This window comes from Drosophila albomicans, chromosome 2R (assembly GCF_009650485.2).
Source record: "Drosophila albomicans strain 15112-1751.03 chromosome 2R, ASM965048v2, whole genome shotgun sequence".
Classification (NCBI taxonomy): domain Eukaryota; kingdom Metazoa; phylum Arthropoda; class Insecta; order Diptera; family Drosophilidae; genus Drosophila; species Drosophila albomicans.
Genome location: NC_047631.2, coordinates 2807473 through 2824650, shown reverse-complemented (window position 1 = coordinate 2824650; position 17178 = coordinate 2807473). Strand labels below are relative to the sequence as shown.

Here is a 17178-nt window from a genome sequence, read left to right as displayed (position 1 = left end):
CTGTTGGTCGGGTTGAAAACTATTCTGTCCCGTGCGCTTTGATGCTCACTTCACTTTTTCTGTTTTCTGTTTTCGGTGTATGTGTTCATGTTCTTGTTGTTGCTGTTGCTGTTTTTTTGCAATTGCTTTTGCTGTGCTCGTGGATTTGTTGTTGTTGCTGCCTTTGGTACGCTCGATGGCGGCAACGTTTGGTCCTTGTGTGGCAGCCTGTTTAGCTGCTGTGTATGCCCCCGGTCTGGTGTTGGTCGATGCTCGCTGTGAGATGCGAGATTTTGGCTTTTGTCGCTCGCTGCTCTGCTCTTTGACAAACGCGACGCTACGCGAGTGAACAGTCAGCCAACTTTTTTGTTGTGCACCGCATAAAAAATAATAAAAAAAAAAACCAAAAACACAAGAGCAGCACGCAACTATTTTTCTAAATTTTTCTAATCAATCGTACCGAATTCGCAACTCAAGGCAATCATGTTAATTGGCCACAAAATGTAACGTTGCCAAATCAAAAAAAAAAAAAAACTTAGAACAAAAACAACAAAGCGCTTGTCGTGTTTCTCGTGTCACAAAATCGAAGTTGTCGCGAAATTAAAAAATTATTGGTGTCTGTCGCCAAACCAGGAAAAGGAAAAAGACCAGGACCAGGCCCATAAACAGACTGAGAGACGTCACCAGGGCTGGAAAGGAACGTTGAGCAAGCCTGCCATGCTGGGGACCTCTTGTTGTTATTATTGTCGCCGCCGCCACGTTGCAAACGATGCCGTCGTGGTCATGCCCAGGATGCTGATTTCACAAGGACGAAAATAGTGTCGATAGACTCAAGTTGGAGTCTCGACGCGGATACCTGGGTTGCTGGCCCCAGTGGGTGCCATGTGGGCATGGAGCTAAGATTCACGCATTTAAGTATTGGACTTGGATGGCTCTGATGTAAAGGAAAGGAAGCGCGCGCGTGCAAAGAAAAGTAGCGTAGTCCGCCAGCCGTGTCCCGCACTTTGCCCCCACCCAATTTTGATTCCCTTCTCGCAACTAACGTATTCATAGTGCCGTAGTGTTTTAATTTGAGAGAGATTCTCGCTCAATCGCTCACCCGCCCGCTCTCTCAAAGTGTCTCTCTCTCTCACAAGGATAAGTTCACGCGTGTCTATGTGTGTGTGTGTGTGCGCGTCCTCTTACTCTCCTGCTAGTGCGTGCTCGCTCTCTAACTGTCAGCCGCTCTCGCAGTTGACATGTTTATGTTTTGGCAACAAACGGCTCTCTCTGTTGCAAACTTTGACAGCTGCAAGTGTCAGCACAGTGGTACAAAATGATGAAAATCTAAGTGCAACTTTAATATGATTCGATACAACTTGATTTGTTTTGCTTATTCAATGTAATCAAATGGCTAAATAAGACTAACTAATGGTTCCTAGCTAACACTACACTGAGACATACAAATATGCTGTTGACACAAGAGGACTTGGAATGATAAATTGATTGGTAAGTTTTAATGATATATGTAGATTGTATAAACATACTTAAATGTAGGTTTTGGAACTGTTGGCGTCACTCAGAAAATATATTCGATATAAATTAGACATATTCCTTTCATTATGAGAAATATTGTAAATATATATACTAAAATAAAATTACTATTATAATAAAATACATATATATATATATATATATATATATATATATATATATATATATATATATATATATATATATATATATATATATATACTATAAGTATATAAAATTCAAAAATATACCAAAAGGTATATTTCTTTTATCGATGTACTATATTACTTCTTGAATAATTTTCAAAATTTTGTTTCATCGCAACCTTGCTTCTTTTTTTCGATTTGGATGGGCGAAAGTGGAGATATTAATAAACTTAATTTGAAAAATAAAACAAAAAAAGTGTGTTACATACATTTCTTATCGACACAAAGCTATAATACCCTTCAACTCTATGTGTAGCGGATATAAAAAAAGTCCGAAAACAATTCCAAATGTTACTAAGGAATCTACGAGTATCTGCAAATATACACTCAACTTTCCTTATCAAATATCCACAGTAACGAACTTTTTATACCCGCTACCCATAGGGTAGAATGGTATTATAACTTTGTGCCGGCAGGAAATGTAAGTACCAGGTAGACGGAGGCATCTCCGACCCTATAAAGTATATATATTCTTGATCAACGTCAACAGCCGAGACGAAATAGTCATGTCCGTCTGTCCGTCCGTCCGTATAAAACACTGGATCTCAGAGACTATAAGAGATAGAGCTATAATTTTTTTCGACAGTATTTGTTATGTTTGCACGCAGATCAAGTTTGTTTCAAATTTTTGCCACGCCCACTTCCGCCCCCGCAAATCAAAAAAATCGAATAACAAGCCTAACAATAACAAGCTAGAGTTACGAATTTTGGTATATATAATAATTACTGTAGAAGTTATAATTCACGAAAATTTGGTTTCGATCAGATAAAAATTGTGGAAGTTATTAAAGAAATACTTTTGTATGGACAAAAACGCCTACTTACTAGGGGTCTGAGTTGCTTTGGCCGACAATCTGGCACATTGTGCCGTCTATGGTATATTTTGAATGGTGTACTATATCGATATACCAAACATACCATTTGGTATATTTTTTTAGTATTTTTTTTTAGTATTTTCGGTATATTTTGAAAATGATACCGCAATATTTTGCCTTTATTAAAAATGGGTAGCGGGTATCTCACAGTCGAGCACACTCGACTGTAACTTTCTTGCTTAAAAATGTAGTCTGCAGAAAATACTATAACAACACAATGTAGTATAATAAATAGGTTATTTTTGTATTGCACAATCTCTTAAATAGTTCTGGAAAACATTAATTTCAAGTAAGGGATCACCACTCGTCCGCTTCCTTTATCTCAATTTGAACAACTCAACTCCAATGTAGTCTTAAATGTAATCGCCCACTTATCTAATATTGATAGTCAAACCACACGAAATCTAATTTAAAAGCCACGCAATGCTGACAATTTGAAATCAATTTAGCCCATTAGAAATGCCCACAGGCCCCAGAGCGCCCGCCCTCGGTGATGTGGGCCAAAACACAAAACACTAAGGATAAATCCGCAAATGTGCAATTTTCCAGAAATGCTCGTTGATTTGAATGCAGTCGAGCGAGTTTTACATTTAATTAAAAGTGCATTATTATTATATTATTGCCATACCCGTTCTGTAAAACAACACCAACAGACAACAAACTCGAAGTGGGACTTTAGCCGGCTCGGCTCGGATTGGTTGGATAAGGCTGGCTGCCTTATTTGACAGGCCAGACATTCATCAACACAACGAATGGCGCACAGCTCGTAACATTTGCACGAAAACTCATTATTTTAATTAACTTTCTCTTCACAAAACCATTCGGTGCGGTTGCCACGGACATCGACATTGCCACCAACACCGACATCAACTCCGACTCTGACTCCGACTCCGACTCTGACTCTGATTGCGACTATGACTGAGACAGCGACTGTGGCACCGACAACGTCATCGACACCGGCAACTACAACAGTTACGACCGAGATGAGGCGAGTGTTTGCGATTCTCTGACACTAGGCAAGCTTCGGGAGAGCAATAGAGATAGATAGTGTGCAAGTGTGAGGGACAAACAGTGCAGCTGCCTTAAATGGCTCAGAAGCCTGTGGCTGTCCTTTATCCTGCTAAATCGCATTACTAAACTGTCATGTGAAATGTCAACCGTAAAGCGCTCAGTGATTGTTAATTTCACTTTTATTACCTCTCTCGTATACCCTGTAGAGCATGTTGCTGCTGTTTTAAGAGACGCCATCGACATCGCCATCGCCATAGAAATCGTCGTGCTGTTCGCCATTGAAAGCCACTGCCCAATTGCCAACAGCATCAGCGAGAGCATTGTCTTGAGACTTATGGAGCCGCTGCCACTCTGCTAGAAATGGGTCTGTCTATGGTGGACAATCGCTTAAGCCGCTCTTTGGCACTACGATTTCGAATATTGTTGGTCTATTGTTTGGTTGCCTATCTTATGCCATGATTGTGGGTGATAATCCGTTTCAGAGAACTCTTAATTGATACTATATATGACGAGTTACCAATCCAAATATATTAAACCGTCATTCTGGATGATAGTCGATAAATTTATTTATTATGGTATGGAATGAACGTAATTTAGGTTTACATTTTGTATTGATTATTCTGAAGTTTACACTCTTTGCAATGACATGTCTTGATTCAAGTGAATTGATCTTAAGAAAATTATTTGGTATTTTCTTACTTACTTACTACTTACTACTCCTTTAAGTATACTACTTTTAACGCATCCATTTAGATTAAATGATGGAGAAGTTTACATTTTAAAATAACATTCAGTCAAGAATAATTGGATAAATATTACACGGTGCTAATTTGTTGTTTATGACTCAATCCACCTGATGCCCTACAAGAGAAATGTTGTTTCAGCAATCAAGTCACAACAAGCTCTGGGCAACATTTGGTCAATTGTTTCGTTAACAAATTGCACGACGCAGAGCTGCAGCTCATTTTCATAAATGCAAACCTCGTTTGTCTCGCTCCTCTCACTTCCTCTCGCTTGCTGTGTTGCATGCGACCGTTGGTCCGTTCTGTGGGTCACTTTAGTGGCGAGTAGCGAGTAGTGAGAGTCCTGTATGTTCTTCTGATGCCCGCTCTCTCCTCTGTAGCTAGAGCTAAGAGCTCTGAGCTCAGAGCTCCACTCATGCGACGGCGTCTGTCACTGGTTATTCCCAAAGGTGCAAACAAAGTGATTATACTTGGCCATTGTTCCGACTCTTTGTGGCATGGGTCGTGGGAGTGTGCTGCGTGCTTCTCGTACTGACACTTGTACTTAGGGGAGAGAGGGGCATGCGTATGATGGTGGTTTATTAATTGAAACGTTAGTGCAGCAGCTACAAAAGCAGCTCCTAAATAATAGATTTGTATCGAGAATTGTGGCAAGCAGATATTTGATGCTCATTAAGTAAAGTGGTTTTAGTTTTCCCTTCTCCCAGAGCTCGTTGTGCAATTTATATGCTCGTGCACTTGTGGGCCAAGCACTGACAAAAACAACGGCGATGACGATGACGACGACGGCGACGACGACGATGGCGGTGTGTAGAGCTTGGTGCTGGCGGCTCAACAAAAAAGGTCCAAAGATGAATTGGGTCTCGTTTATTTTAATGCCCTGTCGCCGCAGTGGGTCGCACAGATGTCTCGGCGCAGATGAGCGGCTCAGTTGGGCTCACTTATTAGACATTAGCTCAGTTGAAGTTCGTGACTTTGTTGTGAGGCGCTTTTGTCCCCCATTCAAGCTTTGCGATCCCATCCGATGTGATGCGATCCAATCCACTCTCATTCGAACTCGGCCTCCGACTCCAACTCCGACTCCGACTTCGAGTCAGTTTTTGAGGCCTTTGTGTAAGGTGCACATTAGTAGTAATTTTTAATGGTTTACTTTTTCGTCCACTTTGTTCGAATGCTGTGAACGGTTTTCTATTTAAATTGCTTGTGTTGTTTCTGTTTCTGTATCTGTTTTTATTTTCGTCTTCTTCTAAGGTTTTTAGTGGTTTATTATTTAAATGAGTTTTTAGCTCTCTTTCAAGCTATTGTCTCCACAATTCCTAAGTCCCTCAGCCGCTCAAAGACTTCCCCAAGCTAGATATCATTTTTGGTGTGTTCGAATTTAATCAATTTGATTTATTTTCTTCGTTCATTTTGTGTTGAAAATATTGTACAAAAGCATTGTGCCCATGCGTATCCATATCCACAGCCACATACACTCATAGTATCATATAGCATTCAGGAAAAACAGATTTTAAATTTTTGAAACTTGGAATTCGGTTGGCCGTTAAGAGGGGAACCGAATTAGCATAAACAGTTGAGGGTAGGGCAATACTCCGATATCGATTGCGGACAGACTCCTCCTACCAGAAATTGTGTTTGGGTTATTTGAAAATGAGCGACTTTGGTATTAACTAGATTCTTCAGTTTGTCTTTCCTTCAGAATATTTATGAAGACTTTGAGTTTCCTTTGCATGAAATTTATAATAAGAACAGTCTGCTCCCAAATATTGAACATGGCTCGTGTGCTCGACTCTGAGATACCAGCTTCCCATTTTAAATAAAAGCAAAATAGTGCGGTATAAAGTATATATTTTTCGACTTTTGTCCACTAAACTTATTAAAATTTATTTAGCTTACACTCTTCTTTAATTATTGTATTTTAACGAAACCACTTCTAGATTTTTAATAGAAAAAACGTATTTTTTCTATTTAGCCACACTTTCTCTTATTGATTAGTGAGTGGCCAGAAAATGACAAATTAGACTTTGGTAACAAGCTGAATCGGCTACCAGATCCACTTGCCATTTTACTACTTTACTATTTTCATCAGAAACCCCAGAGCCACCCACTATTATTTAAAATAGCATATCTATCTTGATGACCAAATACGAGTACAATTGCTGAGAAGAAACATATCGAGGACCAGAACCAGAGCGAGGACCAGGACCAAACCCAGATTATCCAGAGGCACAACACACCCAGTCAGCCCAGTTTTGTTTATGAGAAATTACATTTGAACAGCAAGCAGCAGATGCCAATCTTATTAATGTTGCTTGCTGCACTGTCTGTTTGGTTGTGTGTTCCGCCTGCCCGTCCGGCCGTCTGACCGTTAGTCCATCTTGTTATTGCTGGCTTGGCATTTGGTAGTCTCAGCCGAAGTCTTGTCGACTAGCCAACATTTTTGCATACAGCAACAACTACAACAACATGTTGCCTGACATCCCACTCCGTTGAGGCTAAAATGTATCAAATTTCAATGCACAATCATCACAATCAAAAATAAAAATTCTGAAATCAACTTTTGTTGGCTCTGCTCTGTTGTGCTGCTGCTCCGGCGATGACTGCAGCCAACCATGTGACTGCTTTTGTTGTTGTTACTGTTGTGGTTGTTAATGTTGGTGTTGGTGTTGGTGCTGGTGCTGGTTATGTAGCTGTAGCTTGTTGTTGGTAATATAAGATACGAAATCAAAAATACATCATTGCCAACAAGCTGAAGCTGAAGCTGGCTGGCCCAGCGATCTGCAGCTACGACTGGCCATCGGCATCTTCTTCTGCTCCTCCTCACTACTCTCTCTCTCTCTTTCTCTGCCTCTCTCTCTCTCCTGATCCTCAAACTGTTGCTCCTCGATGTTCATTTGTCTGACCAGCGCTGATTGTATGCATGTTTCGCTTTTCTTCTGCCGCACGCTAAATGAAGTAAGCAAACGTTGATTACATGGCCTCAAGTGTGCGCCGTGTCTGCAGTCGTCTTGTCCCAGGATCGTCGATCTGCTCCATGCTGCTGGGAACGCTGAACGGGTATATTTGTCCGTCTGTCGGCTGGCTGTCTGTCTGACTGGGAATCTGCATGTTGGCGCATCGCGTCGTCGTTTTTAATGATGACTTCAAATGAGACGCTGTTTCTCTACACGTTTCTCATGTGGCCAATCTGTGGTGTAAGCCTGGCCATAATAGACTTGATTTTAGCCTGATTAAACGAATGCTCGTCTCTGCCCGCATCGTCGTCCTACGAGAAGTGTGTTAATTTTTAATTAGACCTGTACTGTTATTTGTTGTCGCTGTTGCTGCTCTTGCTGAGTTGCGGTGGGTTGCAGAGTTTTGCTGGCTTGTTGCGCTGTTTGCTGGTCGATCAGCAGAATGGGTTAAGAATGCAATTGACTTTGTCTCGCCCTCTTGACTTTGGCCGCCACAAATTTGCAAATGGGAAAACGAGACACGAGTCAGAAGACAGGAGACAGGAGACAACCATATAAGGTGGGGCCCTCGATGAGATGCGACACAAACAGCTACGACGACTCCTCTTTACAACTTACATGTTCTTAATTACAATAAAATGTTACAAGCTTAAGGTGAGGTGAGGCTACGAACAACACGGCACAACAAGCGAACACAACACAACAACAACAAGAACAACAACGGCCACGACGCCAATTCCAGCTTCAATTGCAGCTCCACGCTTCGGTTCACTTTGATGTAGGCAACAACAATGGCCCTCAGCCAGAACCTCAGCCAAAACCCGAACTACTCCAACCATGGCCATGGAACTGTGCGACGCGATGCGGTGCGATGCGATGGTGGCAGGAGCTGAAGTGAGTGGGACCAGCCCACGGTCCATTTTCAATATTGTATTCTTATTATTATGAAATCAAGCAAGCGGGCTCAGTGCCCCGGCCAGGTATGATATGCATATAAATAAATAAAAGGAAAATTGACAAGCTCATAAACTCGCTCGCGCCTCAGAGAAATTCAATCTTGTAGATACAAATGAAACGCAATCATATTTTATGCATGAGCCTGACAAAAAAAAAAGACGTGAAAATAAAACCGAGAGAAAAGAAAAGAAACCAAAATGAGAACAACAAAAGTGCAAAGATACTTACGAGCTTATTCGTTGACTATACAAAATTGTGTGTCCCTCACATGTCTCCATGTGCATTTGAGTATATGGACATGTGCAAAATATAGTTATTTGTGAGGTGAGGGTGCTTCATAATCGAAGAAAAACAAAATATCGTATAGTACATTTGATAATGATAAGAAATGGCAATTAAAAAAGCAAAATAATTAAAATAAATTTGTTTCATATTTATGCACTTTTCAAATCTATTATATTATTATTATTATTATTATTATTATTATTATTATTATTTATTTGTGTTAATATTCCTTGGTCTACAAATGAAGTATAAAATGTTTGAAATTGCGATACAATAATAAATTTGATTTATATAATACTAGTTAAAATAATAAATTTAATATTAACTATGAGACCAAATTGGCATTTAAAAAATCGATTTGATATCGTAATTTTTATATTTATAGAATTAACTTATCTTGAGCAGCCCTCTTGTATACGCGTGTTGTATGTTTTCCCTTTGCGTTTGGGTGCAATGCCACAGAGTCGAGCGAAGGTGTTAAGTTATGGCACAGTCCTCAGCTACACACAGCTGGGCATCCAATTTGCTGGCCAGTGGCCACCACGCTCGAGCCCCGTCTCCTTATCCACAAATTAAGCATCAGCATCGTATTTCACTCTTCTAGTTATTATTCCTCTTATTTTTTGGTTTTTGTAGATGATGTTGTTGCATGAAACATACGTGAACATATGTACCTCAAAGGGGGTTCGGTTAGTTCTCCTCCGCTGGAAGTGCTCAGTGTCACCAGTCGCTGGTCACCGTCACCGTCACCGTCAGCGTCAGTGTCGTTGTGAGAATGAGAAGCGAGAGAGATAGAAAGAGAGAGAGAAAGAATGAGGGAGAGACTGAAAACCACACGCCCTGTTTGATTTATTGCGCATTGTCAAATTATCCTTGATAAGTCATTAATATATTTTTTGGCCACTCTTCGCAATGGTCTCTTGGCCAGGCTTGGTCTTGGTCTCTTGGTTGTCGTCATTAATGCCGTCTGTTTGCTTTTGTTTTGACGTTGACTTTTGTGTAGTTGTTGTTGCTCAGTTGCACAGTTGCACAGTTGAACTTTAATGCTCAACACTTTCGGGATCGTAACGCCCAATTCACATTGCCATAAAAAGCGCTAAGTAACCATGGCTACCAAGGCGCCCCACACACGACACACACAAACACACACGCACAAACAAAGTGTGGTATAATTTATGTCTTTACAAGCTCTCGAATGAAGTGGCAAATTCACACTTTTAACCAGCCCGTAAAAATGTAATAGTTGGCTCATATTGTATTGTAGGACAGGCCACAGCCACAAATAACATCATCATAAAACGCAGTTCACAAATCATAAATATAAATAAAATTCGTGTGGCGAACCAACAGCAACACCAACACCACTACCAATCCCATTCATCCCAATATTCCTGGCAATCCAATTCAATCCAATCTAATTGAACGCTCTGCCCAGTCCAGCCCAGCCACGATTGCCCTCATCTCGCCACGTCGCAACGATCATCATCGATCCATTTCGCATACAATAAAGCAATCTGATTTTCGTATCATAAACTTAAAATGTTCTCAGTCCGGCTTCAGCATTTGCGTTTGCCAGCCGTAAATCTTCTTTAGCCTTTCTGGCTCTGGCTCTGGCTCTGACTTGCTCTTGGCTCTATCAGAGCCAGAGTATGCTACAACATGCAAGAGATACCATGCCACCAGACCTTGCAACCGATACCTCGCATCGCGCCGCTCTCCAGGCTCTGCTCAGTGTTTGCGCATGCGCACGCGCGTTTGCTGCGTTGATAGATTTATGGCGCCAAATAAACTGCCTTAAGACAACAAGGCAAATCAGCAGAGAGAAAAAAGAACTAAAAAGGCAGCAGTCAAAGGAAAATCGGCAGGGGCTCTGGGATCTACAGAGTTTGGTTAATCAAATAGTAAAAGCTAAAAGAGATCACTAATTATGACCATTTGGCACTTTATGAAAAAAATAAGATTGCCATTTGTTATTCATTCTAATTAAGAGGTTATTATGAAATAATTGTTTCCTTCAATCTCATAATAGTCAGTTGTGAAAAAGATTTACAATACTTTCTACAACAGTGAACATTCAGATCGATATACGAAATACGTAAATAGAAAAAAGCTAAGAGAACGAGAATGTTTTTATTAGATATGTCATTTTATTTTTATAGTTTATAGCTCAAGTTCATAGCTTATTTAGGAATATCTATTACCGAAAAGGGATGTTGAGTCCCAATTTTCAAGCACTCGAACAGTATTTGGCAGTCGACCAATTCCAACTCGGAAACGAGTCGAAAACTGCGAGCACGCGATTTGCAAATCGCGTTCATAATAATTCTCAGATACGATAATTAGTCGCAATGCGATTATAAGAGGTGGCTCTTGCCGCTCCGAACGCTCAGACTGACCAGACCGACCAGATCAGGCCAGCGGCTATGAGGACAGTGCGCAATGCGCATGAGTAACGCCACCTAGGCAAGAGATTTATGAGCACACAGGACAGGCACAGGCACAGTACAACAGCCTAGACGAAGGCGAGGGGGCAAGTGCAGAGTTGACGTTCATTTGAGCAGCTAAAAATCTGCGGCCGATTCAATCCGAGCGCGATCCCTTGCTCTTGGCTATGCGCTAGCCCGCTGACATAATTGCGGCAGGAGAGTAGAGGAGGAGGAGAAGGTGGGTGAGAAGGGGTTGTCTTGCAAATTGATTGAAAACTTACAACAACTGCAGCACAAATTATGTCGACGGCATTGAGCGACATGCGACGATGTTCGTCGTCAGTTGGCAGCGAGAATTTTATTAAAAATAATTACACCTTTGTAGTTTGTCAATCAAACCGTAAACGGGGCCAAAAATAAGCCACACCAAGAACCAGGCCAGGCCAGGCCAAACGAGCAGCCAAACATCGAATCGACCAACATGTTGAAAAATCGCTACAACTTTTCGCTGAGTCAACACAAATGTTGACCAACTCAGCAGCGAGCGAGCGAGCGGAGTAAATCTCATTTGAGCCTCTACTGACGTGTCGCAGGATTAAGTTGTCAATTGGTTCAGCCATGGAGCTGGCAACGCCTCTGTTGTCGTTGTTTTAGCATTGCGAAAATATTGAAATTATTTTGTATCTCAGTATCTGTATCTATGCGCAAGTGCGTGTGTGTGTGTGTGTGTGTGTGTGTGTGTGTGTGTCTGTCGGCTCTGTCCAGCTTATTTACAATCTCAATACAATGAGCGCATTTTGATGGATTTTCCATTGATTTACGATGCAGTTGGCCCCGCCCGCCTCCTGCCGACACCTGACACCCCGCTGGCCCCCAGAGCTGGGAATGGAGCTCTTCGAGACCCCGCCTGCAATTAACAAGAATCATTTTAGGCTGCGGTTTCCCTGCGCTGTGGCGTGGTGTTAATAATGCCACCGAGTAAACGCTGATTGAATGACTCGATCTGGCCAACGAGAAGTTGCTCAGTTGTCAGACGGACAGCAGGGACAAATCGGGACACCTGGACAACAAGCCAGTAAAGATAATTTATGTATATTCAAAAGTGTGATGGGACGGCTGCTTGAGCTGCTTGTGACTTGGGCTAAGGTTCGAGATTGGTTTAACTTTGAACGGAGTGTTGCTGCGTCACTTAATAGGCGACAGTGATTACTGTACAAGTTTGTGTTGCTGTTGCTGTTTCTGATGCTGTGGTTGGTTGCTGCTGCTGATGTCTGATGTCTGACAGGGCCTATAAGTCAATTAGTTATCCGAGTCTAGTGCTGAGCTGTGTGGTGCTGGGAAACCGATTTGAGATAAGAATTCCGAATGATATGCAATTGATTTTATGGTCGATAAAATCACTCAGGAAAACTACACAACAGCAGTGTTCATTGCCATATGTAGCTCACGTGACTTGTTTCGAGTTGTGTCCTTTCAATTACGCCAATTAAAGCTCTTTGAAGCCAGTCCGAAAGCTGTCTTTAAAAGTATTTCAATCAATTCATTGGGTATCTAATAATATCTACGACCATTCAAATTTAGCACTGAGAAAAAAAGTGGATTGCAAATCTTGATTTAAGAACTTTTTCATAAGTTTGAAACAATCATCGTTTTAAAATTGAATAGTGTAATAGTCTGTGAAATACCCGCTACCCATTTTTAATAAAAGCAATATTAAGCTTGATATTCGATTTTGTGGGGCGTAAAGTGGGCGTGGCAAAACAAACTTGATCTGCCTGCAAGCATAACAAGTGCTGTTCCAAATATCTCTATGTCTTAGAGTATAAGAAGGGTATAAGGGTATAAGAAAAATCAAAATTTTACAACGTTTGATCTTGATTTAATATTTTGCCTTCTTGGTTACATTTTTGAAAATCTTCGATTCTTGAAACAAAAATAATATCTTGGCAATCTAGATTTGTAGATTTGTGATCTTGCTTTAAAAATGTACCTTCTTGGTTAAATTTTAACATCATATAATCTGGATTCAATATTTTATTCTTGATTTTAGAGTTTTTTTTTCTGAAAAGGTGAAGAAAGACATTATAGAAACCTATCAGAATGCCTTTTAGTTAGAAGACTGGATTAAACATAACCTACTAAATTTTTAAAATTAGAGTTACAATTGAAATGCATCCAGATCATTAAGTAATGATTAATGATATTTAAAAGTTTAAATATTTATTTTTTTAAATTGCTTTAAAGACTTTAAACATTGTATTTTACTCAAGGTATAAATATCGTGTGTCTGAATCCTTGGCAAATTTGAATGCTATTATTTTTCAATTAGAACTATGAATAGCATTTGAAATAAACGCTTCGTTTAATCAACTTTGCCTCCATCGCAGTTGAACACTTGGATCTCTGACTATTTGGAAAACGCCAAGTCGCAACAGACTCTTTGGATCACAGATGATTGATTGCAATTTAAAATAAAAATAATTTCTTTGAGAAAAGTTTCGACGAACGTTGTTGCAGCTTAAATGTGCGTTGCCAAAATGTGCAACACGTGAACATTTGTCATAATCAAATCAAATTGTACACACGTGAAAATGTATTACAAAATTTCATTTGCATGTTGCCGTTGTCGTGCTCTCAGCTGCACGTTGCACGTTGTTGTTTATGCTATAAAAATGAATCGAATTGATGATGATGACGATGACGATGGCGATGACGATGATGATGGGTCGATACCAATAGCCATATCCATATCCATATCCATATCCATACACATAATTGGGCACGCGATGTAATAAAATTGGCAAACCAGCCTTGTTGTTATTGTGTTGTTGTAGTGGGCGATAGACTGGCAGCACCCCAGACTTGGTGGTGTGTGGGGGGGGGGGGAGGAGCAGGGGTAGGGTAACTGCATTTACAGTTTGCATATCATGCCCATGACGCAAGCTGTCAACTTCCCGCGGTGTTCATAAAAGTCTTGTTTTGTTTGAATGTCGCATGGCTCACATAGAGTCGGACACCCACAAATACACACACACACACACACACACACACTCACACACATGCAGAGTTATTGCATTCGCATTGTTATCGCATAGATACGGATGTCCGACCGCCAGACATCCACATCTATGGCCACAGCCAGCGGTAGAGCTCTTCACATTCCCGTTGTTGTGCGGCTGGTGTCGCTTGGGTTTCCAGTTCTGTTGAGTTCGGTTCAATTCAGTGCAAATATCTATCAACTGCACATTCCTGTTGCTTTTGGCTCTCATCTCTTGGCTGTCGGCTGTCGGCTCTGGGCTATTGCTGTTGCTGTTGCTGTTGCAGCGGCACTTATCACTTCATTGCAGTTTTATGGCGCGTCAAAATTGATGCTTAACGGTTTTTCGCGTTTGCCACATTTAGAACCCGTCCCGCAACTGTCGGTCATGCCCCATGTGGCATACAATGAATTTGATTTTGATTTTGATTTTCATTTTGATGCTGCAGCTGATTTGCATGGAGGGTGAACGCAACTGTTGCACATCCAGTAATCCAGTTATTATCACGTGCTGCATGTCCACTTTATGACACTGTGTCCGAATTTTTGTTGGATAATGCTTTGATGCAAATCCATTAGATAAGGTGAAAGTCCAAAGAATACGAGCTAATGATGCTTTTCACCGAAAATGAGACATGCATTTCATTACTATGTGGTTAAAATACGAAAATATATTATATTAATATAGTATTACATTCAAAATATACCATAGATTACAAAATATACCAGATTATTGGGCTGTCAGGCTAAGACGCGTAGTAAGTTGGCGTTTTTTCCATACAAAAGAATTTCTTAATTTTTATCTAATCACGAGGAATCATGAACACTGTAGTTGTTATTGTTAAAACTAAAAATTGAGGCTTCAATATTGTTGTTATTTTTTACGTCTTACTGGGGCGGAAAATTTGAAACAAACAAGATATGCGTGCAAAATTAAAACAAGTAAGAAAGTTACAGTCGAGTGTGCTCGACTGTGAGATACCCGCTACCCATTTTGAATAAAAGCAAAATATTGCGGTATTTTTTCAAAATATACCAAAAATACAAATATACTAAAAATATATGAAACTGTATATTTGTTATATCAATATTGTACCACATTCAAAATATACCATAGACGGCACGATATACCAGATTGCCAGCCAAAGCAACTAAGTCTATACAAAAGTATTTCTTTAATAACTTCCACAATTTTTATCTGATCGCAATCAAATTATTGTATACATCAAAATTCGCAGCTCTAGCTTTAAAATTGCGCTTGCCATTCGATTTTTTTGATTTGCGGGGTCGGAAGTGGGCGTGGCAAAAATTTGAAATAAACTTGAAATGCAAACATAACAAATGCTGTCGGTAAAAATTATAGCTATATCTCTTATATTCTCTGAGATCTAGGTGTTCATACGGACAGACGGACAGACACACAGACGGACATGGCTAGATCGTCTCGGCTGTTGACGCTGATAAAGAATATATATACTTTATAGGGTCGGAGATGCCTCCTTCTACCTGATACATACATTTCCTGCCGGCACATAGTTATAATACCCTTCTACCCTATAGGTAGCGGGTATAAAAATATATCTGTATGTCTTATAGTCTCTGAAATCTATTTGTTCTTGCGGACGGACGGCAGACAGACAGAGCAACTGACATGACTGACTGCTCAGGAATATATAAGAATATAAAAATATATTAGAATATTAGAATATATATATATAAGAATATATATTATTTATAGGGTATTCTGCCTGTTACATACATATCCTACAGATGCTAAGTTCTACCCGGGTGTAATAAATATTTATTCTAAAACACATTTACTCGCATGTTTTTTAGTGAGTTGCATTAATTATGCTGCCCAGTTAAATTTTCGACGTGACTAAGTTACAATTTTTCGAACAGTATCGAAATCGCCCACGCACGTGATAAGACTTATCATATATATGTTATTGTTTGGCATTCCCTGTCTCCCTTCTTCCACGATGAATCCCTGTTGCGTATTGTATCTCAATCGATTTGAATCGAGGGGAAGACAGTACAGGTTCGATTTTATTTTGCGCCGCTGATTTTATTACCGATTTTAGATGATTTTTATGTTCTAACAACAATTTGAGAAGTTTTACGAGCATACGAGTAAAACTTCAAGCTATTTTTTATGGTATTCCTCAACTGAAGTCAACTTTCCAGCGATTGAGTTTTTACGATCATTTAATTGAATCGTGAACATTTCTATTTGGTCAGTTATATGGCGTCAGTTGATTGGGGGAAATGCACATAAAAATGCCCAAACAAATGAGTCTGTGAAATATGAAATGGGCTTGATAAAAGGGCATTCAAAAACGAGTATTTATAGGCATTAGTACTGACTTTAATATCAATTAGAATTATTACTTATTTCGCTGGTTATTGAATTAAATTGAGTCATTCTCTTGCTTCGCTCCCGGGGGAAAAGTGATCGAATGAGATGAGATGGCAGCTGAAAGTCAAAACTGTACAACTGTCGGTCGAGCCACATGGTTTCCTAGTCCTAGTTGTCCTACTTGATCGTCCTGGCGATGCGCATCAGTCACCACACACAACTCAACACACACACACACACACATGTAGAGGCAGCCGCAGGCCTGAAATTACTCAAACAAAATGGTCGTAAATCGAGAGGTTGACTTCTTGTCGTCAAAAAAAGGAGGACAGTAACAACCACTAAGCGGATTTTCAGGTACCGCTGAAACCGCCGAACAGGCAAAGCCAACCTTTTTCCTTTCGTTCTCGTTTTCGTTTTCGTTTCGTTTTCGTTCATTTTGTTTTCCTTTGAAAAGTGCAGCTGAACTGTCTGTGCTTCGGGGAAATAGCACATGTAGAAGAAGTATTGGAAGGAGGCAGAGGACAACCAAAAGAACAACAACAAGCCGACGGCACTTACAGGAAAACTGTGCCCAGATAAAGTGCGAGTATCTGTTTTGGATTGTCTCAAACAAAACAATCAGCGAAGCGCAGCAAACTATGCGTCCTTAATTTCATTACCCAAGAACTCCAACTGTGCGTCACTTTCGCTTTTCCCTTCAGCCCAGCAGCCCGTGGAAGGAAGAAGGGTCCTCAGAAGGATTCAGCAGAGGGCGAGGCGAGTCAAGTAGATCCTTGCCAGAGCTGTGCACATGTAAGACGACACCTTGCACATTTTTGACTAGCAATACAT

At 40.4% G+C, this 17178-nt stretch overlaps 1 protein-coding gene across 1 annotated transcript in view; it reads left to right on the top strand.

Moving 5' to 3' along the window:
• Positions 1 to 1449: 1449 nt before the first annotated feature.
• LOC117576137 (homeobox protein homothorax) overlaps positions 1450 to 17178 on the top strand; it is a 146544-nt gene continuing 130815 nt past the window's right edge. Inside the window, exon 1 of the mRNA XM_052007774.1 lies at positions 1450 to 1467. The gene's annotated coding sequence lies outside the window, so the exon portion shown is untranslated. The remainder of the gene's footprint in view (positions 1468 to 17178) is intronic.